Below are 23,419 nucleotides of genomic sequence, written 5' to 3' on the forward strand. Positions count from 1 at the left end.
ATTCCGGCTCGAAGGACCTTTTTCTTTGGGGGGAGGGAGGCGGGTGCATCCTTTCGTGTTGGACCTTTCGAGCAGCGAAACACACATTCTGGCTGCGCTCTTCCTCTACTACCTTAAAACACCCTTTTAAAGAGCTGTGCTCCCAGTCTGAGGCAATTTAAAAACGACAACCACATCCAAGCTCTCAGTTGGAGTGCAGCTCAGGCCTGCCAAAGGAGGGCCTTTCGCTGTGCCCTGGAAAGCCAAAGAAAATTAGGCCATCGTCCCTGGGTGGACTCGACCCACCAACCTTTCGTTAACAGCGAACACGCTAACCGATTGCGCCACAGAGACACCGTTGCTGCACGCAATTGCTGCAAAGCCCCAGCCAGGTCACATGACCTTTGACTCAATAATATCGAAAAAGGAAAACAGCCTCAAGGGGGGCCCTGCCCTTTAACCAATGGCTATACTTGCTGGCGCATGGTAGCCTAGAGGCCACCGATTTTCGGCTTCTCTTCCCCGCCTTCCTAACCTCCTGAGCAGCAGCAGAGTGGCGCAGCGGAAGCGTGCTGGGCCCCTACCCAGAGGATCGATGGATCGAAACATCCTCTTCTAAGAGCTCCTTTTCCAAACCCCGCAAGTACAATTCCCCAGAATTTCTGCGTAAAATCTAGGAGAGTGGGGGCCGATTCATCAGCCGCCTCTTGCTCGTTGCCAAACACCTGTCTTCAATATCTCCAACAAGACCAACTGGACAAGTATGTGGCTGTGTCTAAAAAGCCTTGTTGCAAGCAAATATCACCGCTTGCGCAAAGAAGGTTTTGTGTTGCACTAGTGGGGGTAGCCAAAAATTTCTTCCAGAGCACCATGCTTCTGCCCGGTTTCGAAGCCGGAGTTTCACGTGTTGGTGCTTTTGGGCTACGTAGTGGGGTAGCCAAATGCGCAAAAAGAAACTGTGTTTCTGCCCGGTTCGAACCGGGGACCTTTCGCGTGTGAGGCGAACGTGATAACCGCTACACTAAAACCTGCCTGTTGAGACAGTGCACCCGCTATGGCGCCAGCCGCCAGTATTCAAACCGAGCGGAGGAAACTGGGGCTTCGAAGTAAAAAGGTTTGTCCCTGGATCAAAAGGGTACCCAAAACCAATGTTTCTTCGGCCGGTTTCGAACCGGGGCCCTTTCGCGTTTAGGCGAACGGTGATGACCACTACACTACAGAAACTCGGCGGAAGGCCAACGCAGCTTTCCTCGCAAGCGAACAACACCAGTTTTGAAAAAAGGAAGGACTACTTTCACCTGGGACCATCCCAGGCGGCCCCAAGTCCTTCATCTTCCCAATAGGTTCGTCTACTTGTGGCGATTGGGATGCACACTTAAAAAACAAAACCAAAAAAAAAACAAAAAAACTTGTATTTTAAGTCACACGGGGTGGGATGATGGCCAAGTGAACGGACGTGAGAGGGGATTAGCTCAAATGGTAAGCGCTCGCTTAGCATGCGAGAGGTAGCGGGATCGATGCCCGCATCCTCCATAACCTTTTGACTTTTTCAATGCCTTTTCTCAATCCCACTCTTTTGACAAGCCCTAGGAGGGATCGCGCAAAGGCCGGCCAAGCCTTCGTTGCTCAGCTGGTATAGCGGAGACTGTAGTAAAAACATTAGCAATCCTTAGGTCGCTGGTTCGATTCCGGCTCGAAGGACCTTTTTCTTTGGGGGGAGGAGGCGGTGCATCCTTTCGTGTTGGACCTTTCTAGCAGCTGAAACACACATTCTGGCTGGCTGCGCTCTTCCTCTACTAAACTTAAACACCCCTTTTAAGAAGCTGTGCTCCCAGTCTGAGGTTTAAAACAGACACCACATCCAAGCTCTCAGTTGGATGCAGCTCAGGCCTGCCAAAGGAGGGCCTTTCGCTGTGCCCTGAAAGCCCAAGAAATGAGGCCATCGTCCTGGGTGGACTCGAACCACCAACCTTTCGTTAACAGCCGAACACGCTAACCGATTGCGCCAGATACACCGTTGCTGCCGCCAATTGCTCAAAGCCCCAGCCAGGTCACATGACCTTTGACTCAATAATATCGAAAAAGGAAAACAGCCTCAAGGGGGGCCCTGGCCTTTAACAAATGCTATACTTGCTGGCGCATGGTATCCAGAGGCCACCTATTTCGCTTCTCTTCCCCGCCTTCCTACCTCCTGAGCAACAGCAGAGTGGCGCAGCGGAAAGCGTGCTGGGCCCATAACCCAGGTCGATGGATCGAACCATCCTCTGCTAAGAGCTCACTTTTACAAACCCCGCAATACAATTCCCCAGAAGTTTCTGCTTAAATCTAGGAGAGTGGGGGCCGATTCATCAGCCGCCTCTTGCTCGTTGCCAAACACCTGTCTTCAATATCTCCCACAAGACAAACTGACAAGTATGTGGCTGTTTCCTAAAAGCCTTGTTCAAGCAATATCACCTGCTTGCGCAAAGAAGGTTTTTGTGTTGCACTAGTGGGGAGCCAAAAATTCTTTCCAGAAGCACCATGCTTCTGCCCGGTTTCGAAGTCCGGAATATTTCACGTGTTGGTGCTTTTGGCTACGTAGTGGGGTAGCCAAAAGCTGCAAAGAACTGTGTTTCTGCCCGGTTTTCGAACCGGGGACCTTTCGCGGTGTGAGGCGAACGTGATAACCGCTACACTACAACGCGGTTGCCTGAGTGTTTAAAACAGGCACCGCTATGGCGAGCCAGCGCCAGTATCAAACCGCGCGGAGGAAAACTGGGGCTTCGACAGTAAAAAGGTTTGTCCCTGGATCAAAAGGGTACCCAAACCAAGTTTCTGCCCGGTTTCGAACCGGGGACCTTTCGCGTGTTAGGCGAACGTGTGACCACTACACTACAGAAACTCGGCGGAGGCCAACGCAGCTTTCCTCGCAAGCGAACACACAAGTTTGAAAAAAGGAAGGAAACGTACTTAAACTGGGGACCATCCAGGCTCCCCAAGTCCTGTCAGCTTCCCAATAGTTTCTACTTGTGGCGATTGGGATCACACTTAAAAAAACAAAACAAAAAAAAAAACAAAAAAAAACTGGCTTATTATAAGTCCAGCGTGTGGTGGGATGATGGCCAAAAGTGAACGGACTGAGAGGGGGATTAAGCTCAAATGGTAAAGAGCGCTCGCTTAGCATGCCGAGAGGTAGCGGGATCGATGCCCGCATCCTCCATAACCTTTTGACTTTTTCAAATGCCTTTTCTCATGCCACTCTTTGACAAGCCTAGGAGGTAGGCGAGCAAAGCCGGCCAAGCCTTCGATAGCTCAGCTGGTAGAGCGGAGGACTGTAGTAAAAACATTAGCAATCCTTAGGTCGCTGGTTCGATTCCGGCTCGAAGGACCTTTTTCTTTGGGGGAGGGAGGCGGGTGCATCCTTTCGTGTTGGACTTTCGAGCAGCTGAAACACACATTCTGGCTGCGCTCTTCCTCTACTACCTTAAAACACCCTTTTAAGAGAGCTGTGCTCCCAGTCTGAGGAATTAAAACAGACACCACATCCAAGCTCTCAGTTGGGAGTGCAGCTCAGGCCTGCCAAAGGAGGGCCTTTCGCTGTGCCCTGAAAGCCAAAGAAAATTAGGCCATCGTCCCTGGGTGGACTCGAACCACCAACCTTTCGGTTAACAGCCGAACACGCTAACCGATTGCGCCACAGAGACACCGTTGCTGCACGCAATTGCTCAAAGCCCCAGCCAGGTCACATGACCTTTGACTCAATAATATCGAAAAAGGAAACAGCCTCAAGGGGGGCCCTGGCCTTTAACAAATGGCTATACCTTGCTGGCGCATGGTAGCCAGAGGCCACCTATTTCGGCTTCTCTTCCCCGCCTTCCTAACCTCCTGAGCAGCAGCAGAGTGGCGCAGCGGAAGCGTGCTGGGCCCATAACCCAGAGGTCGATGGATCGAAACCATCCTCTGCTAAGAGCTCACTTTTACAAACCCCGCAAGTACAATTCCCCAGAAGTTTCTGCTTAAATCTAGGAGAGTGGGGGCCGATTCATCAGCCGCCTCTTGCTCGTTGCCAAACACCTGTCTTCAATATCTCCAACAAGACAAACTGGACAAGTATGTGGCTGTGTCTAAAAAGCCTTGTTGCAAGCAAATATCACCTGCTTGCGCAAAGAAGGTTTTGTGTTGCACTAGTGGGGTAGCCAAAAATTTCTTCCAGAAGCACCATGCTTCTGCCCGGTTTCGAAGCCGGAATATTTCACGTGTTGGTGCTTTTGGCTACGTAGTGGGGTAGCCAAAAGGCTGCAAAAGAACTGTGTTTCTGCCCGGTTTCGAACCGGGGACCTTTCGCGTGTGAGGCGAACGTGATAACCGCTACACTACAGAAACCAGCCTGTTGACACAGCAACCGCTATGGCGAGCCAGCCGCCAGTATTCAAACCGAGCGGAGGAAAACTGGGGCTTCGAAGTAAAAAGGTTTGTCCCTGGATCAAAAGGGTACCCAAACCAATGTTTCTGCCCGGTTTCGAACCGGGGACCTTTCGCGTGTTAGGCGAACGTGATGACCACTACACTACAGAAACTCGGCGGAGGCCAACGCAGCTTTCCTCGCAAGCGAACAACACAAGTTTGAAAAAAGGAAGGAACGTACTTTAAACTGGGGACCATCCCAGGCTGCCCCAAGTCCTGTCAGCTTCCCAATAGTTTCTTACTTGTGGCGATTGGGATGCACACTTAAAAAACAAAACAAAAAAAAACAAAAAAAAAACTGGTTATTTAAGTCACAGCGTGGTGGGATGATGGCCAAAGTGAACGGACGTGAGAGGGGGATTAGCTCAAATGGTAGAGCGCTCGCTTAGCATGCGAGAGGTAGCGGGATCGATGCCCGCATCCTCCATAACCTTTTGACTTTTTCAAATGCCTTTTCTCATGCCACTCTTTGACAAGCCTAGGAGGTAGGCGAGCAAAGGCCGGCCAAGCCTTCGATAGCTCAGCTGGTAGAGCGGAGGACTGTAGTAAAAACATTAGCAATCCTTAGGTCGCTGGTTCGATTCCGGCTCGAAGGACCTTTTTCTTTGGGGGGAGGGAGGCGGGTGCATCCTTTCGTGTTGGACCTTTCGAGCAGCTGAAACACACATTCTGGCTGCGCTCTTCCTCTACTACCTTAAAACACCCTTTTAAGAGAGCTGTGCTCCCAGTCTGAGGAATTTAAAACAGACACCACATCCAAGCTCTCAGTTGGGAGTGCAGCTCAGGGCCTGCCAAAGGAGGGCCTTTCGCTGTGCCCTGAAAGCCAAAGAAAATTAGGCCATCGTCCCTGGGTGGACTCGAACCACCAACCTTTCGGTTAACAGCCGAACACGCTAACCGATTGCGCCACAGAGACACCGTTGCTGCACGCAATTGCTCAAAGCCCCAGCCAGGTCACATGACCTTTGACTCAATAATATCGAAAAAGGAAAACAGCCTCAAGGGGGGGCCCTGGCCTTTAACAAATGGCTATACTTGCTGGCGCATGGTAGCCAGAGGCCACCTATTTCGGCTTCTCTTCCCCGCCTTCCTAACCTCCTGAGCAGCAGCAGAGTGGCGCAGCGGAAGCGTGCTGGGCCCATAACCCAGAGGTCGATGGATCGAAACCATCCTCTGCTAAGAGCTCACTTTTACAAACCCCGCAAGTACAATTCCCCAGAAGTTTCTGCTTAAAATCTAGGAGAGTGGGGGCCGATTCATCAGCCGCCTCTTGCTCGTTGCCAAACACCTGTCTTCAATATCTCCAACAAGACAAACTGGACAAGTATGTGGCTGTGTCTAAAAAGCCTTGTTGCAAGCAAATATCACCTGCTTGCGCAAAGAAGGTTTTGTGTTGCACTAGTGGGGTAGCCAAAAATTTCTTCCAGAAGCACCATGCTTCTGCCCGGTTTCGAAGCCGGAATATTTCACGTGTTGGTGCTTTTGGCTACGTAGTGGGGTAGCCAAAAGGCTGCAAAAGAACTGTGTTTCTGCCCGGTTTCGAACCGGGGACCTTTCGCGTGTGAGGCGAACGTGATAACCGCTACACTACAGAAACCTGCCTGTTGAGACAGGCACCGCTATGGCGAGCCAGCCGCCAGTATTCAAACCGAGCGGAGGAAAACTGGGGCTTCGAAGTAAAAAGGTTTGTCCCTGGATCAAAAGGGTACCCAAACCAATGTTTCTGCCCGGTTTCGAACCGGGGACCTTTCGCGTGTTAGGCGAACGTGATGACCACTACACTACAGAAACTCGGCGGAGGCCAACGCAGCTTTCCTCGCAAGCGAACAACACAAGTTTGAAAAAAAGGAAGGAACGTACTTTAAACTGGGGACCATCCCAGGCTGCCCCAAGTCCTGTCAGCTTCCCAATAGTTTCTTACTTGTGGCGATTGGGATGCACACTTAAAAAAACAAAACAAAAAAAAAACAAAAAAAAAACTGGTTATTTAAGTCACAGCGTGGTGGGATGATGGCCAAAGTGAACGGACGTGAGAGGGGGATTAGCTCAAATGGTAGAGCGCTCGCTTAGCATGCGAGAGGTAGCGGGATCGATGCCCGCATCCTCCATAACCTTTTGACTTTTTCAAATGCCTTTTCTCATGCCACTCTTTGACAAGCCTAGGAGGTAGGCGAGCAAAGGCCGGCCAAGCCTTCGATAGCTCAGCTGGTAGAGCGGAGGACTGTAGTAAAAACATTAGCAATCCTTAGGTCGCTGGTTCGATTCCGGCTCGAAGGACCTTTTTCTTTGGGGGGAGGGAGGCGGGTGCATCCTTTCGTGTTGGACCTTTCGAGCAGCTGAAACACACATTCTGGCTGCGCTCTTCCTCTACTACCTTAAAAACACCCTTTTAAGAGAGCTGTGCTCCCAGTCTGAGGAATTTAAAACAGACACCACATCCAAGCTCTCAGTTGGGAGTGCAGCTCAGGCCTGCCAAAGGAGGGCCTTTCGCTGTGCCCTGAAAGCCAAAGAAAATTAGGCCATCGTCCCTGGGTGGACTCGAACCACCAACCTTTCGGTTAACAGCCGAACACGCTAACCGATTGCGCCACAGAGACACCGTTGCTGCACGCAATTGCTCAAAGCCCCAGCCAGGTCACATGACCTTTGACTCAATAATATCGAAAAAGGAAAACAGCCTCAAGGGGGGGGCCCTGGCCTTTAACAAATGGCTATACTTGCTGGCGCATGGTAGCCAGAGGCCACCTATTTCGGCTTCTCTTCCCCGCCTTCCTAACCTCCTGAGCAGCAGCAGAGTGGCGCAGCGGAAGCGTGCTGGGCCCATAACCCAGAGGTCGATGGATCGAAACCATCCTCTGCTAAGAGCTCACTTTTACAAACCCCGCAAGTACAATTCCCCAGAAGTTTCTGCTTAAAATCTAGGAGAGTGGGGGCCGATTCATCAGCCGCCTCTTGCTCGTTGCCAAACACCTGTCTTCAATATCTCCAACAAGACAAACTGGACAAGTATGTGGCTGTGTCTAAAAAGCCTTGTTGCAAGCAAATATCACCTGCTTGCGCAAAGAAGGTTTTGTGTTGCACTAGTGGGGTAGCCAAAAATTTCTTCCAGAAGCACCATGCTTCTGCCCGGTTTCGAAGCCGGAATATTTCACGTGTTGGTGCTTTTGGCTACGTAGTGGGGTAGCCAAAAGGCTGCAAAAGAACTGTGTTTCTGCCCGGTTTCGAACCGGGGACCTTTCGCGTGTGAGGCGAACGTGATAACCGCTACACTACAGAAACCTGCCTGTTGAGACAGGCACCGCTATGGCGAGCCAGCCGCCAGTATTCAAACCGAGCGGAGGAAAACTGGGGCTTCGAAGTAAAAAGGTTTGTCCCTGGATCAAAAGGGTACCCAAACCAATGTTTCTGCCCGGTTTCGAACCGGGGACCTTTCGCGTGTTAGGCGAACGTGATGACCACTACACTACAGAAACTCGGCGGAGGCCAACGCAGCTTTCCTCGCAAGCGAACAACACAAGTTTGAAAAAAGGAAGGAACGTACTTTAAACTGGGGACCATCCCAGGCTGCCCCAAGTCCTGTCAGCTTCCCAATAGTTTCTTACTTGTGGCGATTGGGATGCACACTTAAAAAAACAAAACAAAAAAAAAACAAAAAAAAACTGGTTATTTAAGTCACAGCGTGGTGGGATGATGGCCAAAGTGAACGGACGTGAGAGGGGGATTAGCTCAAATGGTAGAGCGCTCGCTTAGCATGCGAGAGGTAGCGGGATCGATGCCCGCATCCTCCATAACCTTTTGACTTTTTCAAATGCCTTTTCTCATGCCACTCTTTGACAAGCCTAGGAGGTAGGCGAGCAAAGGCCGGCCAAGCCTTCGATAGCTCAGCTGGTAGAGCGGAGGACTGTAGTAAAAACATTAGCAATCCTTAGGTCGCTGGTTCGATTCCGGCTCGAAGGACCTTTTTCTTTGGGGGGAGGGAGGCGGGTGCATCCTTTCGTGTTGGACCTTTCGAGCAGCTGAAACACACATTCTGGCTGCGCTCTTCCTCTACTACCTTAAAACACCCTTTTAAGAGAGCTGTGCTCCCAGTCTGAGGAATTTAAAACAGACACCACATCCAAGCTCTCAGTTGGGAGTGCAGCTCAGGCCTGCCAAAGGAGGGCCTTTCGCTGTGCCCTGAAAGCCAAAGAAAATTAGGCCATCGTCCCTGGGTGGACTCGAACCACCAACCTTTCGGTTAACAGCCGAACACGCTAACCGATTGCGCCACAGAGACACCGTTGCTGCACGCAATTGCTCAAAGCCCCAGCCAGGTCACATGACCTTTGACTCAATAATATCGAAAAAGGAAAACAGCCTCAAGGGGGGGGCCCTGGCCTTTAACAAATGGCTATACTTGCTGGCGCATGGTAGCCAGAGGCCACCTATTTCGGCTTCTCTTCCCCGCCTTCCTAACCTCCTGAGCAGCAGCAGAGTGGCGCAGCGGAAGCGTGCTGGGCCCATAACCCAGAGGTCGATGGATCGAAACCATCCTCTGCTAAGAGCTCACTTTTACAAACCCCGCAAGTACAATTCCCCAGAAGTTTCTGCTTAAAATCTAGGAGAGTGGGGGCCGATTCATCAGCCGCCTCTTGCTCGTTGCCAAACACCTGTCTTCAATATCTCCAACAAGACAAACTGGACAAGTATGTGGCTGTGTCTAAAAAGCCTTGTTGCAAGCAAATATCACCTGCTTGCGCAAAGAAGGTTTTGTGTTGCACTAGTGGGGTAGCCAAAAATTTCTTCCAGAAGCACCATGCTTCTGCCCGGTTTCGAAGCCGGAATATTTCACGTGTTGGTGCTTTTGGCTACGTAGTGGGGTAGCCAAAAGGCTGCAAAAGAACTGTGTTTCTGCCCGGTTTCGAACCGGGGACCTTTCGCGTGTGAGGCGAACGTGATAACCGCTACACTACAGAAACCTGCCTGTTGAGACAGGCACCGCTATGGCGAGCCAGCCGCCAGTATTCAAACCGAGCGGAGGAAAACTGGGGCTTCGAAGTAAAAAGGTTTGTCCCTGGATCAAAAGGGTACCCAAACCAATGTTTCTGCCCGGTTTCGAACCGGGGACCTTTCGCGTGTTAGGCGAACGTGATGACCACTACACTACAGAAACTCGGCGGAGGCCAACGCAGCTTTCCTCGCAAGCGAACAACACAAGTTTGAAAAAAGGAAGGAACGTACTTTAAACTGGGGACCATCCCAGGCTGCCCCAAGTCCTGTCAGCTTCCCAATAGTTTCTTACTTGTGGCGATTGGGATGCACACTTAAAAAAACAAAACAAAAAAAAACAAAAAAAAAACTGGTTATTTAAGTCACAGCGTGGTGGGATGATGGCCAAAGTGAACGGACGTGAGAGGGGATTAGCTCAAATGGTAGAGCGCTCGCTTAGCATGCGAGAGGTAGCGGGATCGATGCCCGCATCCTCCATAACCTTTTGACTTTTTCAAATGCCTTTTCTCATGCCACTCTTTGACAAGCCTAGGAGGTAGGCGAGCAAAGGCCGGCCAAGCCTTCGATAGCTCAGCTGGTAGAGCGGAGGACTGTAGTAAAAACATTAGCAATCCTTAGGTCGCTGGTTCGATTCCGGCTCGAAGGACCTTTTTCTTTGGGGGGAGGGAGGCGGGTGCATCCTTTCGTGTTGGACCTTTCGAGCAGCTGAAACACACATTCTGGCTGCGCTCTTCCTCTACTACCTTAAAACACCCTTTTAAGAGAGCTGTGCTCCCAGTCTGAGGAATTTAAAACAGACACCACATCCAAGCTCTCAGTTGGGAGTGCAGCTCAGGCCTGCCAAAGGAGGGCCTTTCGCTGTGCCCTGAAAGCCAAAGAAAATTAGGCCATCGTCCCTGGGTGGACTCGAACCACCAACCTTTCGGTTAACAGCCGAACACGCTAACCGATTGCGCCACAGAGACACCGTTGCTGCACGCAATTGCTCAAAGCCCCAGCCAGGTCACATGACCTTTGACTCAATAATATCGAAAAAGGAAAACAGCCTCAAGGGGGGGCCCTGGCCTTTAACAAATGGCTATACTTGCTGGCGCATGGTAGCCAGAGGCCACCTATTTCGGCTTCTCTTCCCCGCCTTCCTAACCTCCTGAGCAGCAGCAGAGTGGCGCAGCGGAAGCGTGCTGGGCCCATAACCCAGAGGTCGATGGATCGAAACCATCCTCTGCTAAGAGCTCACTTTTACAAACCCCGCAAGTACAATTCCCCAGAAGTTTCTGCTTAAAATCTAGGAGAGTGGGGGCCGATTCATCAGCCGCCTCTTGCTCGTTGCCAAACACCTGTCTTCAATATCTCCAACAAGACAAACTGGACAAGTATGTGGCTGTGTCTAAAAAGCCTTGTTGCAAGCAAATATCACCTGCTTGCGCAAAGAAGGTTTTGTGTTGCACTAGTGGGGTAGCCAAAAATTTCTTCCAGAAGCACCATGCTTCTGCCCGGTTTCGAAGCCGGAATATTTCACGTGTTGGTGCTTTTGGCTACGTAGTGGGGTAGCCAAAAGGCTGCAAAAGAACTGTGTTTCTGCCCGGTTTCGAACCGGGGACCTTTCGCGTGTGAGGCGAACGTGATAACCGCTACACTACAGAAACCTGCCTGTTGAGACAGGCACCGCTATGGCGAGCCAGCCGCCAGTATTCAAACCGAGCGGAGGAAAACTGGGGCTTCGAAGTAAAAAGGTTTGTCCCTGGATCAAAAGGGTACCCAAACCAATGTTTCTGCCCGGTTTCGAACCGGGGACCTTTCGCGTGTTAGGCGAACGTGATGACCACTACACTACAGAAACTCGGCGGAGGCCAACGCAGCTTTCCTCGCAAGCGAACAACACAAGTTTGAAAAAAGGAAGGAACGTACTTTAAACTGGGGACCATCCCAGGCTGCCCCAAGTCCTGTCAGCTTCCCAATAGTTTCTTACTTGTGGCGATTGGGATGCACACTTAAAAAAACAAAACAAAAAAAAAACAAAAAAAAACTGGTTATTTAAGTCACAGCGTGGTGGGATGATGGCCAAAGTGAACGGACGTGAGAGGGGGATTAGCTCAAATGGTAGAGCGCTCGCTTAGCATGCGAGAGGTAGCGGGATCGATGCCCGCATCCTCCATAACCTTTTGACTTTTTCAAATGCCTTTTCTCATGCCACTCTTTGACAAGCCTAGGAGGTAGGCGAGCAAAGGCCGGCCAAGCCTTCGATAGCTCAGCTGGTAGAGCGGAGGACTGTAGTAAAAACATTAGCAATCCTTAGGTCGCTGGTTCGATTCCGGCTCGAAGGACCTTTTTCTTTGGGGGGAGGGAGGGCGGGTGCATCCTTTCGTGTTGGACCTTTCGAGCAGCTGAAACACACATTCTGGCTGCGCTCTTCCTCTACTACCTTAAAACACCCTTTTAAGAGAGCTGTGCTCCCAGTCTGAGGAATTTAAAACAGACACCACATCCAAGCTCTCAGTTGGGAGTGCAGCTCAGGCCTGCCAAAGGAGGGCCTTTCGCTGTGCCCTGAAAGCCAAAGAAAATTAGGCCATCGTCCCTGGGTGGACTCGAACCACCAACCTTTCGGTTAACAGCCGAACACGCTAACCGATTGCGCCACAGAGACACCGTTGCTGCACGCAATTGCTCAAAGCCCCAGCCAGGTCACATGACCTTTGACTCAATAATATCGAAAAAGGAAAACAGCCTCAAGGGGGGGCCCTGGCCTTTAACAAATGGCTATACTTGCTGGCGCATGGTAGCCAGAGGCCACCTATTTCGGCTTCTCTTCCCCGCCTTCCTAACCTCCTGAGCAGCAGCAGAGTGGCGCAGCGGAAGCGTGCTGGGCCCATAACCCAGAGGTCGATGGATCGAAACCATCCTCTGCTAAGAGCTCACTTTTACAAACCCCGCAAGTACAATTCCCCAGAAGTTTCTGCTTAAAATCTAGGAGAGTGGGGGCCGATTCATCAGCCGCCTCTTGCTCGTTGCCAAACACCTGTCTTCAATATCTCCAACAAGACAAACTGGACAAGTATGTGGCTGTGTCTAAAAAGCCTTGTTGCAAGCAAATATCACCTGCTTGCGCAAAGAAGGTTTTGTGTTGCACTAGTGGGGTAGCCAAAAATTTCTTCCAGAAGCACCATGCTTCTGCCCGGTTTCGAAGCCGGAATATTTCACGTGTTGGTGCTTTTGGCTACGTAGTGGGGTAGCCAAAAGGCTGCAAAAGAACTGTGTTTCTGCCCGGTTTCGAACCGGGGACCTTTCGCGTGTGAGGCGAACGTGATAACCGCTACACTACAGAAACCTGCCTGTTGAGACAGGCACCGCTATGGCGAGCCAGCCGCCAGTATTCAAACCGAGCGGAGGAAAACTGGGGCTTCGAAGTAAAAAGGTTTGTCCCTGGATCAAAAGGGTACCCAAACCAATGTTTCTGCCCGGTTTCGAACCGGGGACCTTTCGCGTGTTAGGCGAACGTGATGACCACTACACTACAGAAACTCGGCGGAGGCCAACGCAGCTTTCCTCGCAAGCGAACAACACAAGTTTGAAAAAAGGAAGGAACGTACTTTAAACTGGGGACCATCCCAGGCTGCCCCAAGTCCTGTCAGCTTCCCAATAGTTTCTTACTTGTGGCGATTGGGATGCACACTTAAAAAAACAAAACAAAAAAAAAACAAAAAAAAACTGGTTATTTAAGTCACAGCGTGGTGGGATGATGGCCAAAGTGAACGGACGTGAGAGGGGGATTAGCTCAAATGGTAGAGCGCTCGCTTAGCATGCGAGAGGTAGCGGGATCGATGCCCGCATCCTCCATAACCTTTTGACTTTTTCAAATGCCTTTTCTCATGCCACTCTTTGACAAGCCTAGGAGGTAGGCGAGCAAAGGCCGGCCAAGCCTTCGATAGCTCAGCTGGTAGAGCGGAGGACTGTAGTAAAAACATTAGCAATCCTTAGGTCGCTGGTTCGATTCCGGCTCGAAGGACCTTTTTCTTTGGGGGGAGGGAGGCGGGTGCATCCTTTCGTGTTGGACCTTTCGAGCAGCTGAAACACACATTCTGGCTGCGCTCTTCCTCTACTACCTTAAAACACCCTTTTAAGAGAGCTGTGCTCCCAGTCTGAGGAATTTAAAACAGACACCACATCCAAGCTCTCAGTTGGGAGTGCAGCTCAGGCCTGCCAAAGGAGGGCCTTTCGCTGTGCCCTGAAAGCCAAAGAAAATTAGGCCATCGTCCCTGGGTGGACTCGAACCACCAACCTTTCGGTTAACAGCCGAACACGCTAACCGATTGCGCCACAGAGACACCGTTGCTGCACGCAATTGCTCAAAGCCCCAGCCAGGTCACATGACCTTTGACTCAATAATATCGAAAAAGGAAAACAGCCTCAAGGGGGGGCCCTGGCCTTTAACAAATGGCTATACTTGCTGGCGCATGGTAGCCAGAGGCCACCTATTTCGGCTTCTCTTCCCCGCCTTCCTAACCTCCTGAGCAGCAGCAGAGTGGCGCAGCGGAAGCGTGCTGGGCCCATAACCCAGAGGTCGATGGATCGAAACCATCCTCTGCTAAGAGCTCACTTTTACAAACCCCGCAAGTACAATTCCCCAGAAGTTTCTGCTTAAAATCTAGGAGAGTGGGGGCCGATTCATCAGCCGCCTCTTGCTCGTTGCCAAACACCTGTCTTCAATATCTCCAACAAGACAAACTGGACAAGTATGTGGCTGTGTCTAAAAAGCCTTGTTGCAAGCAAATATCACCTGCTTGCGCAAAGAAGGTTTTGTGTTGCACTAGTGGGGTAGCCAAAAATTTCTTCCAGAAGCACCATGCTTCTGCCCGGTTTCGAAGCCGGAATATTTCACGTGTTGGTGCTTTTGGCTACGTAGTGGGGTAGCCAAAAGGCTGCAAAAGAACTGTGTTTCTGCCCGGTTTCGAACCGGGGACCTTTCGCGTGTGAGGCGAACGTGATAACCGCTACACTACAGAAACCTGCCTGTTGAGACAGGCACCGCTATGGCGAGCCAGCCGCCAGTATTCAAACCGAGCGGAGGAAAACTGGGGCTTCGAAGTAAAAAGGTTTGTCCCTGGATCAAAAGGGTACCCAAACCAATGTTTCTGCCCGGTTTCGAACCGGGGACCTTTCGCGTGTTAGGCGAACGTGATGACCACTACACTACAGAAACTCGGCGGAGGCCAACGCAGCTTTCCTCGCAAGCGAACAACACAAGTTTGAAAAAAGGAAGGAACGTACTTTAAACTGGGGACCATCCCAGGCTGCCCCAAGTCCTGTCAGCTTCCCAATAGTTTCTTACTTGTGGCGATTGGGATGCACACTTAAAAAAACAAAACAAAAAAAAACAAAAAAAAACTGGTTATTTAAGTCACAGCGTGGTGGGATGATGGCCAAAGTGAACGGACGTGAGAGGGGGATTAGCTCAAATGGTAGAGCGCTCGCTTAGCATGCGAGAGGTAGCGGGATCGATGCCCGCATCCTCCATAACCTTTTGACTTTTTCAAATGCCTTTTCTCATGCCACTCTTTGACAAGCCTAGGAGGTAGGCGAGCAAAGGCCGGCCAAGCCTTCGATAGCTCAGCTGGTAGAGCGGAGGACTGTAGTAAAAACATTAGCAATCCTTAGGTCGCTGGTTCGATTCCGGCTCGAAGGACCTTTTTCTTTGGGGGGAGGGAGGCGGGTGCATCCTTTCGTGTTGGACCTTTCGAGCAGCTGAAACACACATTCTGGCTGCGCTCTTCCTCTACTACCTTAAAACACCCTTTTAAGAGAGCTGTGCTCCCAGTCTGAGGAATTTAAAACAGACACCACATCCAAGCTCTCAGTTGGGAGTGCAGCTCAGGCCTGCCAAAGGAGGGCCTTTCGCTGTGCCCTGAAAGCCAAAGAAAATTAGGCCATCGTCCCTGGGTGGACTCGAACCACCAACCTTTCGGTTAACAGCCGAACACGCTAACCGATTGCGCCACAGAGACACCGTTGCTGCACGCAATTGCTCAAAGCCCCAGCCAGGTCACATGACCTTTGACTCAATAATATCGAAAAAGGAAAACAGCCTCAAGGGGGGGCCCTGGCCTTTAACAAATGGCTATACTTGCTGGCGCATGGTAGCCAGAGGCCACCTATTTCGGCTTCTCTTCCCCGCCTTCCTAACCTCCTGAGCAGCAGCAGAGTGGCGCAGCGGAAGCGTGCTGGGCCCATAACCCAGAGGTCGATGGATCGAAACCATCCTCTGCTAAGAGCTCACTTTTACAAACCCCGCAAGTACAATTCCCCAGAAGTTTCTGCTTAAAATCTAGGAGAGTGGGGGCCGATTCATCAGCCGCCTCTTGCTCGTTGCCAAACACCTGTCTTCAATATCTCCAACAAGACAAACTGGACAAGTATGTGGCTGTGTCTAAAAAGCCTTGTTGCAAGCAAATATCACCTGCTTGCGCAAAGAAGGTTTTGTGTTGCACTAGTGGGGTAGCCAAAAATTTCTTCCAGAAGCACCATGCTTCTGCCCGGTTTCGAAGCCGGAATATTTCACGTGTTGGTGCTTTTGGCTACGTAGTGGGGTAGCCAAAAGGCTGCAAAAGAACTGTGTTTCTGCCCGGTTTCGAACCGGGGACCTTTCGCGTGTGAGGCGAACGTGATAACCGCTACACTACAGAAACCTGCCTGTTGAGACAGGCACCGCTATGGCGAGCCAGCCGCCAGTATTCAAACCGAGCGGAGGAAAACTGGGGCTTCGAAGTAAAAAGGTTTGTCCCTGGATCAAAAGGGTACCCAAACCAATGTTTCTGCCCGGTTTCGAACCGGGGACCTTTCGCGTGTTAGGCGAACGTGATGACCACTACACTACAGAAACTCGGCGGAGGCCAACGCAGCTTTCCTCGCAAGCGAACAACACAAGTTTGAAAAAAGGAAGGAACGTACTTTAAACTGGGGACCATCCCAGGCTGCCCCAAGTCCTGTCAGCTTCCCAATAGTTTCTTACTTGTGGCGATTGGGATGCACACTTAAAAAAACAAAACAAAAAAAAACAAAAAAAAACTGGTTATTTAAGTCACAGCGTGGTGGGATGATGGCCAAAGTGAACGGACGTGAGAGGGGGATTAGCTCAAATGGTAGAGCGCTCGCTTAGCATGCGAGAGGTAGCGGGATCGATGCCCGCATCCTCCATAACCTTTTGACTTTTTCAAATGCCTTTTCTCATGCCACTCTTTGACAAGCCTAGGAGGTAGGCGAGCAAAGGCCGGCCAAGCCTTCGATAGCTCAGCTGGTAGAGCGGAGGACTGTAGTAAAAACATTAGCAATCCTTAGGTCGCTGGTTCGATTCCGGCTCGAAGGACCTTTTTCTTTGGGGGGAGGGAGGCGGGTGCATCCTTTCGTGTTGGACCTTTCGAGCAGCTGAAACACACATTCTGGCTGCGCTCTTCCTCTACTACCTTAAAACACCCTTTTAAGAGAGCTGTGCTCCCAGTCTGAGGAATTTAAAACAGACACCACATCCAAGCTCTCAGTTGGGAGTGCAGCTCAGGCCTGCCAAAGGAGGGCCTTTCGCTGTGCCCTGAAAGCCAAAGAAAATTAGGCCATCGTCCCTGGGTGGACTCGAACCACCAACCTTTCGGTTAACAGCCGAACACGCTAACCGATTGCGCCACAGAGACACCGTTGCTGCACGCAATTGCTCAAAGCCCCAGCCAGGTCACATGACCTTTGACTCAATAATATCGAAAAAGGAAAACAGCCTCAAGGGGGGGCCCTGGCCTTTAACAAATGGCTATACTTGCTGGCGCATGGTAGCCAGAGGCCACCTATTTCGGCTTCTCTTCCCCGCCTTCCTAACCTCCTGAGCAGCAGCAGAGTGGCGCAGCGGAAGCGTGCTGGGCCCATAACCCAGAGGTCGATGGATCGAAACCATCCTCTGCTAAGAGCTCACTTTTACAAACCCCGCAAGTACAATTCCCCAGAAGTTTCTGCTTAAAATCTAGGAGAGTGGGGGCCGATTCATCAGCCGCCTCTTGCTCGTTGCCAAACACCTGTCTTCAATATCTCCAACAAGACAAACTGGACAAGTATGTGGCTGTGTCTAAAAAGCCTTGTTGCAAGCAAATATCACCTGCTTGCGCAAAGAAGGTTTTGTGTTGCACTAGTGGGGTAGCCAAAAATTTCTTCCAGAAGCACCATGCTTCTGCCCGGTTTCGAAGCCGGAATATTTCACGTGTTGGTGCTTTTGGCTACGTAGTGGGGTAGCCAAAAGGCTGCAAAAGAACTGTGTTTCTGCCCGGTTTCGAACCGGGGACCTTTCGCGTGTGAGGCGAACGTGATAACCGCTACACTACAGACTGGAGGGGGCCACATTTTTATATAAAATTATTCATCACCTTTACTTGAAAAAAAAAAAAAAAAAAAAAAAAAGATCTATAGAAAAGTAATTAGCCACTTAAAGCACATTCTATTGCTGACTACATAACACAAAAGGCTGATATGACTGTGTAAGTCTATAAATCAGAAGCTTCTTATATAAGAGACCGCAGCACTGCACTGTCTGGGCTTGATAACTAAATAGCACAAACAAAATTTACTGGCTTAAAGAAAAGATTAAAGCATCCATTTTTTAGTTCCCTTTTTAAACCACAGATAGAAACAATTCTTGGTACACTGCTGACATCTAGTGGCCATTTGAAATAACTATGCTTTAATGCTTTGTACTTTTATTTTTGCTACACAAGTCTTTGAACTCATCTTTTTACTAATGTCTCTTTTCCAGTGTTTACGCATTTAAAATTTCCTCTGTGAGTGACTCTCCTTGCCAGCTGTCACCATAGGCAGTTAACTAAGCCATTGTTTTACTCTTCTTTGTACACAGGCATGGGAAAAAAGTCAAAATAGCATCTCTAGCTCCAGCGAAATGTAAAATTAAACAATCTATACAATACATAGACTGTAGTTGAATAGATGACCCTGATATGGAAAATTTACCCGATCACATGTCGTCTGCCATTGACTACGAAAGTGCACCGATTTTCAAATCTTTCTTAACGAAAGTAGTAGCACAAATAGTCACACAAACAAAGTCTTCAGGGTTAAGGGAGCTTCTAGACATTAAATCTGGAATCTCACACTTGGGGCACAAAGTAGAGCAAATAAAGTCTTCTCAGATCTCACTAAATACCCACACTAATTCCCTAAGATTGTAACTTTTGCAACATAAACAGTATCTTAACTCTTTATACTCTGTCTTTTAAGACAAAGAATATAGAAGTCAAAGGAAGAATCTAAGACTCCAAGGTCTCCACAAAATATATCTCATGAAGACCTCCCTTCTGCTCTGAAATCAGTGGCACTATCCAACATTCAAAAAAAATGTATTTTGCTCCTTCTACTAACCAGGGAGGGATTGCTGACTGGATCCTTCAAAACTCCAGCTTCACATCAGGCGATAGTTAATCCCAGAAGCAGCAATCAACAGAAGGGTCAACCCAGAGTAGTGCCATCACTATTCCATGGCAAGGTCAGGATGTTTCCTCTGCCCCATTTCCTGTGGTGTCTCAGACCCAATTATGCTTTACAGCAGTGCTTCTCAATTCCAGTCCACAAGCCTCCCCAACAGGTCATGTTTTGAGGATTTCCTTAGTATTTCACAGGTGATATAATTATAGTCAGTGCATCAGGTATTATCACAGGTGTTCTTTGTATGGGAAATCCTAAAAACATGACCTGTTGGTGAGGCCTGAGGACTGGAATTCAGAAGCACTGTTTTACAGGGCAGTTAGCAAAAGAGCTCCTGGTGAGCCTAGCACTCCCCCTAGACTATCAGCCCCTGTACTAAGTAGATCTTTTGGCGCAATGTCCTGACAGTTAGGAATTGGAAGCCAGTGTTGAGACTGCAGGAGTTCAGAGGCCACAAAGAAGTCAAAAGAGCAGTATAGTCTCGTACTGCATATCTATGGAGGATGACAGCGTAGGAGAGGAAATGCTTGTCCCAGACTATAATGATGAGGTCACAGACCCCATGTGGAATCTCGATGCACTGATATTATCCTCAACATCATCATCAGATGAGTCTTTGTTTTTGTCACTGACCAACTGTTAGTTCCCAACTACAGCCCAAGGGTCCTGAGGAAAAAGTGGTAGAAACATAAAAACATAGAAGGTTGTCGGCAGAACAGTGTCAGCCAGTAGAGGTCAGCAAGGCCCAGGCACTCAACGGATACCCCAAGGCACAAGCAGCACTCCTCATCAGGATACCAGTGTACCTGCTTCGAAGAACCGTCCACTGAGATCAGCGGTCTGGTAGTTCTTCCTTGTTGGGGACAGAAAAGACAATTCAGCCATTTGCAGCATTTGTAACCTTAACCCTTTGAGGACCAGGCCCAAAATGACCCAGTGGACCGCGCAAATTTTGATCTTAGTGTTTTCGTTTTACCCTCCTCCCCTTCTAAGAGCTCCAGCACTTTCAGTTTTCTATCTACAAGCCATGTAAGTGCTTGTTTTTTACAGGAATAGTTGTACTTTGTAATGGCGTCATTCATTTTACCATAACATGTATGATGGAATTCCAAAATTATTATTTATGAAGATATAAATAGGTGAAATCGTAAAAAAGAATGCAATATGGTAACGTTTGGGGGGGCTCCTGTGTCTACGTAATACACTATATGGTAAAAGCGACATGATACCATTACTCTATAGGTCAGTCCGAACACAACCATATGCAGGTTTACGCAGATTCTGTAATGTTATATATTTTTTTTAAATGAAATCCTTTTTTTTGGCAATTAATTATAAATAAAATAGCCCTATTGTGATGCTTATAACGGTTTTATTTTTTCACCTACGGGGCTGTATGTGGTGTCATTTTTTCCGCCATGATCTCTAGTTTTTATAAATACCATATTTGTGAAGATCGGACGTTTTGCTAATTTTTTTTTTTTTTATATATATAATGTAACATTAAATCGGTAATCCGCGCACTTTTTTCCCTCTTTTCGTGTACGCCGTTTACCGTTCGCAATGACGCTTGTTATATTTTAATATATCGGACAATTACGCACACTACGGTATATTATATGTTTATTTATTTTATGTCGCTCTATTAGTTATGTGTATTTGGATGCTGCACAGCTGAAGAAAGTACCCCTCTAAAACCTGTTTCTAAAGTGATGCTACACAACACTATGCAGTGCTTAACCCCTTTAAGAGAGGGCAAGTCAGAGACAACCTCAACCCACGCCGTGGACAAGGAGAGTAATAGAGCAGGACAATATCCACAGAAACTAGGAACTCATCTGGATAGAGCAAAGTTGTGATAAGCCTAGGGACTCTATCTTGCAGCGCGTGTGTCAGCAGAGAACTCTCAGCATTCCGCTTATCCCAGGTAACAAGGTCTGGGGCCTGTGTCACCCTCTAGGAAGGTTCAGCTGAGTCTAGTGGGCATAAGGTGGTGTGAAGACTAATCAAAGGTCAATACACAGGCACAGGTGTTCTCTTCTTCTTCTTCTTCGTATTCTACCTCATCCTCCAACATTCCAGCAGAGCACAGTTCTACTTGGGTTGGGACTCTCACAATATCCTCCTCTCTGCTACTCTGCTTCTTTGTATCACTCAGCACACTACTTAGTCGGCACGAATGTATCCTACACTGCATTCCTACTAGAGATTCAGTTGCTGTATTGTCAAGTATTTGGAACTATTGTCAGTGTATCTTCAGTGTATCTTCTGAGTAAAACAAGCTTAAGTTCAAGAGACTCTGCGATCTTTTGACTTTTACCAACACAATGCATTACCTAACCTTGGGACACTTCCCCTTTCTGTGGGTGGCAGTTCCGATAGTCCGGGAGGGTCACTACACCACTCTGACCATCCGTGACCACACTAACCCAAGGGAGCCCGTAGCAACCTAAAAGCAGGCGTGCCATAACACCTGTGTGCCTACTTGGCACTGGTGCCACAAAGTACCACTCCAAAGTCCGGCTGTATCTCTGCCGACCACGTCTGGCGTGGTGTCACACTTTCCCATCTGGCAAGTGACTGGCCGCTCCTCAGATGTAACATCACCCCGGGGGTACACCACAGCAGCATTATTTCTACAACCCCCCGATGACACAGAAGGTAAACCTGGCTAAGCTTATTGCCTTGCAGTCTCTCCCATTCAAGTGCTCCCAGGCGGTTCTTCACCTGCGCAGCCTGGGTGAAAGAAGCCACACTGGCAACAAAGTGCTTTTGGTCACAGAGGACAACATTTTAATATTGTGACCCATCAGAATTTTCAGGTGGCCGACGCATGTATAGTGGCACTGCAGTCTTCTTAAGCCATTATGGCACTCTGTTTTCTTATTGTTGAAAAAGGTACTCCCACTTCCTCCCCCCTGGGGGCCTGATGTGGTATTATTACACTTACTTCTGGTTAATATCTCTATACCAGATGCAACAATTCTTGTTCATACCCTTAGGGTCCTATTCCACGGGCCGAGGAGGGCCCGATTAACGATGTAAACCATTGTTTACTGGGCCTATTCCACGGCCCGATGATCGTTGAGCGAGGGCTGCAAGGACATTGTTACCGATGTCCTTGCAGCCCTTGCAGCATCATACATTACCTGTCCAGGCTTCTTCTCCGCGCTGTCTTCATCCCCTGTCTTCAGAATGGCCGGTCAGCTGACAGGCCACACTCAGCCAATCACAGGCCGCGGCGGTACCGGCCTGTGATTGGCTGAGCGCTCCGTCAGCTGACCGGCCATTCTGAAGATAGAGTGCGCGGGACCCGGGGAGGAAGACAGAGCGGAGAAGAAGCCTGACATATAAAACTCGGCGTCGGCAGTGCTCACTTCAGACGCATACTGTGAGAGATCAGGGACAGAGCTGCTGCTGGTCAGGGAGAGAGCCAGTGTAGGATATAGCGTTCCAGTAGGCAGGGTATATACTAGCAATACAAACAAACAGCCCTTTTTTTTAGGGCTTAAAAGCTTTTATTAATACTATTACTACAGACTGCTGGCTGGCAGTTGCAGTGCTGCTACCCCAATTTAACCAGCACACTGTGGTGACCGGCTGCTGGCAGAAAGAGGGCATAAGGTGTTGCATATACACCCCTAAGAAGTGCTCAGTGTACTCCTTTTCGATTTTGGGGCTGGTGGTCCTGGTGTACTACACTGTATTGCTGGGATTTGTAGTGCATCCTGCACAGAACTTCACTACTCATTGTATTGGGGTGACAGAAAGTGTGTACAGTTGGAGCCCATACCAGATAGCACCCCCTAAACTAGTGTGTACTAAACTGTATTGCTGGGATTTATAGTGCATCCTGCATAGAAATTCACTGCTCATTGTATTGGGGTGACAGAAAGTGTGTACAGTTGGTGCCCATACCAGATAGCACCCCCTAAACTAGTGTGTACTAAACTGTATTGCTGGGATTTATAGTGCATCCTGCATAGAACTTCACTGCTCATTGTATTGGGGTGACAGAAAGTGTGTACAGTTGGTGCCCATACCAGATAGCACCCCCTAAACTAGTGTGTACTACACCAGTGTTTCTCAACCTTTTTAAGCCAAGTACCCCCATGTGATGAGATGCTCCAGCCGAGTACCCCCAAGGATGGGATTGACTATAAACTTTGCCATAACAATGCTGAGATCACACTGCGGCCATAGGCTCTATATAAAGTCTCTGTCAGCAACTGATCAGATCTCCCATAAAAATGTGATTAATCTGTAGGACCCAGTAATAATGCCCCCTTCCCCAATAATAAATCCTCCTTTCCTAGTAATAATGCCCCCCCTCCCGTAGTCAGTAATAATGCCACCTTCCTCACAATAATAAATCCTTCTCCTGTAACCATTATTAGTGCCCCCTTCCCAACAATAATAGTAATAGTGCCCAGGGCCGGCCTTAGGGTAGATGGCGCCCTGTGCGAAACTTTCTTTTTGCGCCCCCCTGCCCCTGTTGATACCCCCTAATGGTGACATAGACTAAATCTCACAGCCGCCCATCCCT

At 49.3% G+C, this 23,419-nt stretch overlaps 50 non-coding genes across 50 annotated transcripts; 23 read left to right on the plus strand and 27 right to left on the minus strand.

The window, feature by feature from the left end:
* Positions 1 to 2,788: 2,788 nt before the first annotated feature.
* On the minus strand, positions 2,789 to 2,860 carry TRNAV-AAC (transfer RNA valine (anticodon AAC)). The gene has a single exon. It is a non-coding gene; the product is annotated as a tRNA-Val (tRNA).
* Positions 2,861 to 3,259: 399 nt separating this feature from the next.
* On the plus strand, positions 3,260 to 3,346 carry TRNAY-GUA (transfer RNA tyrosine (anticodon GUA)). The gene is given in 2 exon segments: positions 3,260 to 3,296; positions 3,311 to 3,346. It is a non-coding gene; the product is annotated as a tRNA-Tyr (tRNA).
* Positions 3,347 to 3,588: 242 nt separating this feature from the next.
* On the minus strand, positions 3,589 to 3,662 carry TRNAN-GUU (transfer RNA asparagine (anticodon GUU)). Its single transcript has one exon. It is a non-coding gene; the product is annotated as a tRNA-Asn (tRNA).
* A 606-nt stretch (positions 3,663 to 4,268) lies between these two features.
* Positions 4,269 to 4,341, minus strand: TRNAV-CAC (transfer RNA valine (anticodon CAC)). The gene has a single exon. It is a non-coding gene; the product is annotated as a tRNA-Val (tRNA).
* A 121-nt stretch (positions 4,342 to 4,462) lies between these two features.
* TRNAV-AAC (transfer RNA valine (anticodon AAC)) lies at positions 4,463 to 4,535 on the minus strand. Its single transcript has one exon. It is a non-coding gene; the product is annotated as a tRNA-Val (tRNA).
* Positions 4,536 to 4,776: 241 nt separating this feature from the next.
* TRNAA-AGC (transfer RNA alanine (anticodon AGC)) lies at positions 4,777 to 4,849 on the plus strand. The gene has a single exon. It is a non-coding gene; the product is annotated as a tRNA-Ala (tRNA).
* Positions 4,850 to 4,931: 82 nt separating this feature from the next.
* On the plus strand, positions 4,932 to 5,018 carry TRNAY-GUA (transfer RNA tyrosine (anticodon GUA)). Its single transcript is given in 2 exon segments — positions 4,932 to 4,968; positions 4,983 to 5,018. It is a non-coding gene; the product is annotated as a tRNA-Tyr (tRNA).
* A 246-nt stretch (positions 5,019 to 5,264) lies between these two features.
* Positions 5,265 to 5,338, minus strand: TRNAN-GUU (transfer RNA asparagine (anticodon GUU)). Its single transcript has one exon. It is a non-coding gene; the product is annotated as a tRNA-Asn (tRNA).
* A 608-nt stretch (positions 5,339 to 5,946) lies between these two features.
* TRNAV-CAC (transfer RNA valine (anticodon CAC)) lies at positions 5,947 to 6,019 on the minus strand. Its single transcript has one exon. It is a non-coding gene; the product is annotated as a tRNA-Val (tRNA).
* A 121-nt stretch (positions 6,020 to 6,140) lies between these two features.
* Positions 6,141 to 6,213, minus strand: TRNAV-AAC (transfer RNA valine (anticodon AAC)). Its single transcript has one exon. It is a non-coding gene; the product is annotated as a tRNA-Val (tRNA).
* Positions 6,214 to 6,457: 244 nt separating this feature from the next.
* On the plus strand, positions 6,458 to 6,530 carry TRNAA-AGC (transfer RNA alanine (anticodon AGC)). Its single transcript has one exon. It is a non-coding gene; the product is annotated as a tRNA-Ala (tRNA).
* Positions 6,531 to 6,612: 82 nt separating this feature from the next.
* On the plus strand, positions 6,613 to 6,699 carry TRNAY-GUA (transfer RNA tyrosine (anticodon GUA)). Its single transcript is given in 2 exon segments — positions 6,613 to 6,649; positions 6,664 to 6,699. It is a non-coding gene; the product is annotated as a tRNA-Tyr (tRNA).
* A 246-nt stretch (positions 6,700 to 6,945) lies between these two features.
* Positions 6,946 to 7,019, minus strand: TRNAN-GUU (transfer RNA asparagine (anticodon GUU)). The gene has a single exon. It is a non-coding gene; the product is annotated as a tRNA-Asn (tRNA).
* A 192-nt stretch (positions 7,020 to 7,211) lies between these two features.
* Positions 7,212 to 7,283, plus strand: TRNAM-CAU (transfer RNA methionine (anticodon CAU)). The gene has a single exon. It is a non-coding gene; the product is annotated as a tRNA-Met (tRNA).
* A 345-nt stretch (positions 7,284 to 7,628) lies between these two features.
* TRNAV-CAC (transfer RNA valine (anticodon CAC)) lies at positions 7,629 to 7,701 on the minus strand. Its single transcript has one exon. It is a non-coding gene; the product is annotated as a tRNA-Val (tRNA).
* A 121-nt stretch (positions 7,702 to 7,822) lies between these two features.
* TRNAV-AAC (transfer RNA valine (anticodon AAC)) lies at positions 7,823 to 7,895 on the minus strand. The gene has a single exon. It is a non-coding gene; the product is annotated as a tRNA-Val (tRNA).
* A 242-nt stretch (positions 7,896 to 8,137) lies between these two features.
* On the plus strand, positions 8,138 to 8,210 carry TRNAA-AGC (transfer RNA alanine (anticodon AGC)). Its single transcript has one exon. It is a non-coding gene; the product is annotated as a tRNA-Ala (tRNA).
* Positions 8,211 to 8,292: 82 nt separating this feature from the next.
* On the plus strand, positions 8,293 to 8,379 carry TRNAY-GUA (transfer RNA tyrosine (anticodon GUA)). Its single transcript is given in 2 exon segments — positions 8,293 to 8,329; positions 8,344 to 8,379. It is a non-coding gene; the product is annotated as a tRNA-Tyr (tRNA).
* Positions 8,380 to 8,624: 245 nt separating this feature from the next.
* On the minus strand, positions 8,625 to 8,698 carry TRNAN-GUU (transfer RNA asparagine (anticodon GUU)). Its single transcript has one exon. It is a non-coding gene; the product is annotated as a tRNA-Asn (tRNA).
* Positions 8,699 to 8,890: 192 nt separating this feature from the next.
* On the plus strand, positions 8,891 to 8,962 carry TRNAM-CAU (transfer RNA methionine (anticodon CAU)). Its single transcript has one exon. It is a non-coding gene; the product is annotated as a tRNA-Met (tRNA).
* A 345-nt stretch (positions 8,963 to 9,307) lies between these two features.
* On the minus strand, positions 9,308 to 9,380 carry TRNAV-CAC (transfer RNA valine (anticodon CAC)). Its single transcript has one exon. It is a non-coding gene; the product is annotated as a tRNA-Val (tRNA).
* A 121-nt stretch (positions 9,381 to 9,501) lies between these two features.
* On the minus strand, positions 9,502 to 9,574 carry TRNAV-AAC (transfer RNA valine (anticodon AAC)). Its single transcript has one exon. It is a non-coding gene; the product is annotated as a tRNA-Val (tRNA).
* A 396-nt stretch (positions 9,575 to 9,970) lies between these two features.
* TRNAY-GUA (transfer RNA tyrosine (anticodon GUA)) lies at positions 9,971 to 10,057 on the plus strand. The gene is given in 2 exon segments: positions 9,971 to 10,007; positions 10,022 to 10,057. It is a non-coding gene; the product is annotated as a tRNA-Tyr (tRNA).
* A 245-nt stretch (positions 10,058 to 10,302) lies between these two features.
* TRNAN-GUU (transfer RNA asparagine (anticodon GUU)) lies at positions 10,303 to 10,376 on the minus strand. Its single transcript has one exon. It is a non-coding gene; the product is annotated as a tRNA-Asn (tRNA).
* Positions 10,377 to 10,567: 191 nt separating this feature from the next.
* On the plus strand, positions 10,568 to 10,639 carry TRNAM-CAU (transfer RNA methionine (anticodon CAU)). Its single transcript has one exon. It is a non-coding gene; the product is annotated as a tRNA-Met (tRNA).
* A 345-nt stretch (positions 10,640 to 10,984) lies between these two features.
* TRNAV-CAC (transfer RNA valine (anticodon CAC)) lies at positions 10,985 to 11,057 on the minus strand. The gene has a single exon. It is a non-coding gene; the product is annotated as a tRNA-Val (tRNA).
* A 121-nt stretch (positions 11,058 to 11,178) lies between these two features.
* On the minus strand, positions 11,179 to 11,251 carry TRNAV-AAC (transfer RNA valine (anticodon AAC)). The gene has a single exon. It is a non-coding gene; the product is annotated as a tRNA-Val (tRNA).
* A 242-nt stretch (positions 11,252 to 11,493) lies between these two features.
* Positions 11,494 to 11,566, plus strand: TRNAA-AGC (transfer RNA alanine (anticodon AGC)). The gene has a single exon. It is a non-coding gene; the product is annotated as a tRNA-Ala (tRNA).
* Positions 11,567 to 11,648: 82 nt separating this feature from the next.
* On the plus strand, positions 11,649 to 11,735 carry TRNAY-GUA (transfer RNA tyrosine (anticodon GUA)). The gene is given in 2 exon segments: positions 11,649 to 11,685; positions 11,700 to 11,735. It is a non-coding gene; the product is annotated as a tRNA-Tyr (tRNA).
* Positions 11,736 to 11,981: 246 nt separating this feature from the next.
* TRNAN-GUU (transfer RNA asparagine (anticodon GUU)) lies at positions 11,982 to 12,055 on the minus strand. Its single transcript has one exon. It is a non-coding gene; the product is annotated as a tRNA-Asn (tRNA).
* A 191-nt stretch (positions 12,056 to 12,246) lies between these two features.
* On the plus strand, positions 12,247 to 12,318 carry TRNAM-CAU (transfer RNA methionine (anticodon CAU)). Its single transcript has one exon. It is a non-coding gene; the product is annotated as a tRNA-Met (tRNA).
* Positions 12,319 to 12,663: 345 nt separating this feature from the next.
* TRNAV-CAC (transfer RNA valine (anticodon CAC)) lies at positions 12,664 to 12,736 on the minus strand. Its single transcript has one exon. It is a non-coding gene; the product is annotated as a tRNA-Val (tRNA).
* Positions 12,737 to 12,857: 121 nt separating this feature from the next.
* On the minus strand, positions 12,858 to 12,930 carry TRNAV-AAC (transfer RNA valine (anticodon AAC)). Its single transcript has one exon. It is a non-coding gene; the product is annotated as a tRNA-Val (tRNA).
* Positions 12,931 to 13,172: 242 nt separating this feature from the next.
* TRNAA-AGC (transfer RNA alanine (anticodon AGC)) lies at positions 13,173 to 13,245 on the plus strand. The gene has a single exon. It is a non-coding gene; the product is annotated as a tRNA-Ala (tRNA).
* An 82-nt stretch (positions 13,246 to 13,327) lies between these two features.
* Positions 13,328 to 13,414, plus strand: TRNAY-GUA (transfer RNA tyrosine (anticodon GUA)). Its single transcript is given in 2 exon segments — positions 13,328 to 13,364; positions 13,379 to 13,414. It is a non-coding gene; the product is annotated as a tRNA-Tyr (tRNA).
* Positions 13,415 to 13,659: 245 nt separating this feature from the next.
* TRNAN-GUU (transfer RNA asparagine (anticodon GUU)) lies at positions 13,660 to 13,733 on the minus strand. Its single transcript has one exon. It is a non-coding gene; the product is annotated as a tRNA-Asn (tRNA).
* Positions 13,734 to 13,924: 191 nt separating this feature from the next.
* On the plus strand, positions 13,925 to 13,996 carry TRNAM-CAU (transfer RNA methionine (anticodon CAU)). The gene has a single exon. It is a non-coding gene; the product is annotated as a tRNA-Met (tRNA).
* Positions 13,997 to 14,341: 345 nt separating this feature from the next.
* TRNAV-CAC (transfer RNA valine (anticodon CAC)) lies at positions 14,342 to 14,414 on the minus strand. Its single transcript has one exon. It is a non-coding gene; the product is annotated as a tRNA-Val (tRNA).
* Positions 14,415 to 14,535: 121 nt separating this feature from the next.
* Positions 14,536 to 14,608, minus strand: TRNAV-AAC (transfer RNA valine (anticodon AAC)). Its single transcript has one exon. It is a non-coding gene; the product is annotated as a tRNA-Val (tRNA).
* Positions 14,609 to 14,849: 241 nt separating this feature from the next.
* TRNAA-AGC (transfer RNA alanine (anticodon AGC)) lies at positions 14,850 to 14,922 on the plus strand. Its single transcript has one exon. It is a non-coding gene; the product is annotated as a tRNA-Ala (tRNA).
* An 82-nt stretch (positions 14,923 to 15,004) lies between these two features.
* Positions 15,005 to 15,091, plus strand: TRNAY-GUA (transfer RNA tyrosine (anticodon GUA)). Its single transcript is given in 2 exon segments — positions 15,005 to 15,041; positions 15,056 to 15,091. It is a non-coding gene; the product is annotated as a tRNA-Tyr (tRNA).
* Positions 15,092 to 15,336: 245 nt separating this feature from the next.
* On the minus strand, positions 15,337 to 15,410 carry TRNAN-GUU (transfer RNA asparagine (anticodon GUU)). The gene has a single exon. It is a non-coding gene; the product is annotated as a tRNA-Asn (tRNA).
* A 191-nt stretch (positions 15,411 to 15,601) lies between these two features.
* On the plus strand, positions 15,602 to 15,673 carry TRNAM-CAU (transfer RNA methionine (anticodon CAU)). The gene has a single exon. It is a non-coding gene; the product is annotated as a tRNA-Met (tRNA).
* A 345-nt stretch (positions 15,674 to 16,018) lies between these two features.
* Positions 16,019 to 16,091, minus strand: TRNAV-CAC (transfer RNA valine (anticodon CAC)). Its single transcript has one exon. It is a non-coding gene; the product is annotated as a tRNA-Val (tRNA).
* A 121-nt stretch (positions 16,092 to 16,212) lies between these two features.
* Positions 16,213 to 16,285, minus strand: TRNAV-AAC (transfer RNA valine (anticodon AAC)). Its single transcript has one exon. It is a non-coding gene; the product is annotated as a tRNA-Val (tRNA).
* Positions 16,286 to 16,526: 241 nt separating this feature from the next.
* Positions 16,527 to 16,599, plus strand: TRNAA-AGC (transfer RNA alanine (anticodon AGC)). Its single transcript has one exon. It is a non-coding gene; the product is annotated as a tRNA-Ala (tRNA).
* An 82-nt stretch (positions 16,600 to 16,681) lies between these two features.
* On the plus strand, positions 16,682 to 16,768 carry TRNAY-GUA (transfer RNA tyrosine (anticodon GUA)). The gene is given in 2 exon segments: positions 16,682 to 16,718; positions 16,733 to 16,768. It is a non-coding gene; the product is annotated as a tRNA-Tyr (tRNA).
* A 245-nt stretch (positions 16,769 to 17,013) lies between these two features.
* TRNAN-GUU (transfer RNA asparagine (anticodon GUU)) lies at positions 17,014 to 17,087 on the minus strand. The gene has a single exon. It is a non-coding gene; the product is annotated as a tRNA-Asn (tRNA).
* Positions 17,088 to 17,278: 191 nt separating this feature from the next.
* On the plus strand, positions 17,279 to 17,350 carry TRNAM-CAU (transfer RNA methionine (anticodon CAU)). Its single transcript has one exon. It is a non-coding gene; the product is annotated as a tRNA-Met (tRNA).
* Positions 17,351 to 17,695: 345 nt separating this feature from the next.
* On the minus strand, positions 17,696 to 17,766 carry TRNAV-CAC (transfer RNA valine (anticodon CAC)). Its single transcript has one exon. It is a non-coding gene; the product is annotated as a tRNA-Val (tRNA).
* Between the last annotated feature and the right edge of the window lie 5,653 nt (positions 17,767 to 23,419).

This window comes from Dendropsophus ebraccatus, unplaced genomic scaffold, assembly GCF_027789765.1.
Source record: "Dendropsophus ebraccatus isolate aDenEbr1 unplaced genomic scaffold, aDenEbr1.pat pat_scaffold_582_ctg1, whole genome shotgun sequence".
In the NCBI taxonomy this organism is placed as follows: domain Eukaryota; kingdom Metazoa; phylum Chordata; class Amphibia; order Anura; family Hylidae; genus Dendropsophus; species Dendropsophus ebraccatus.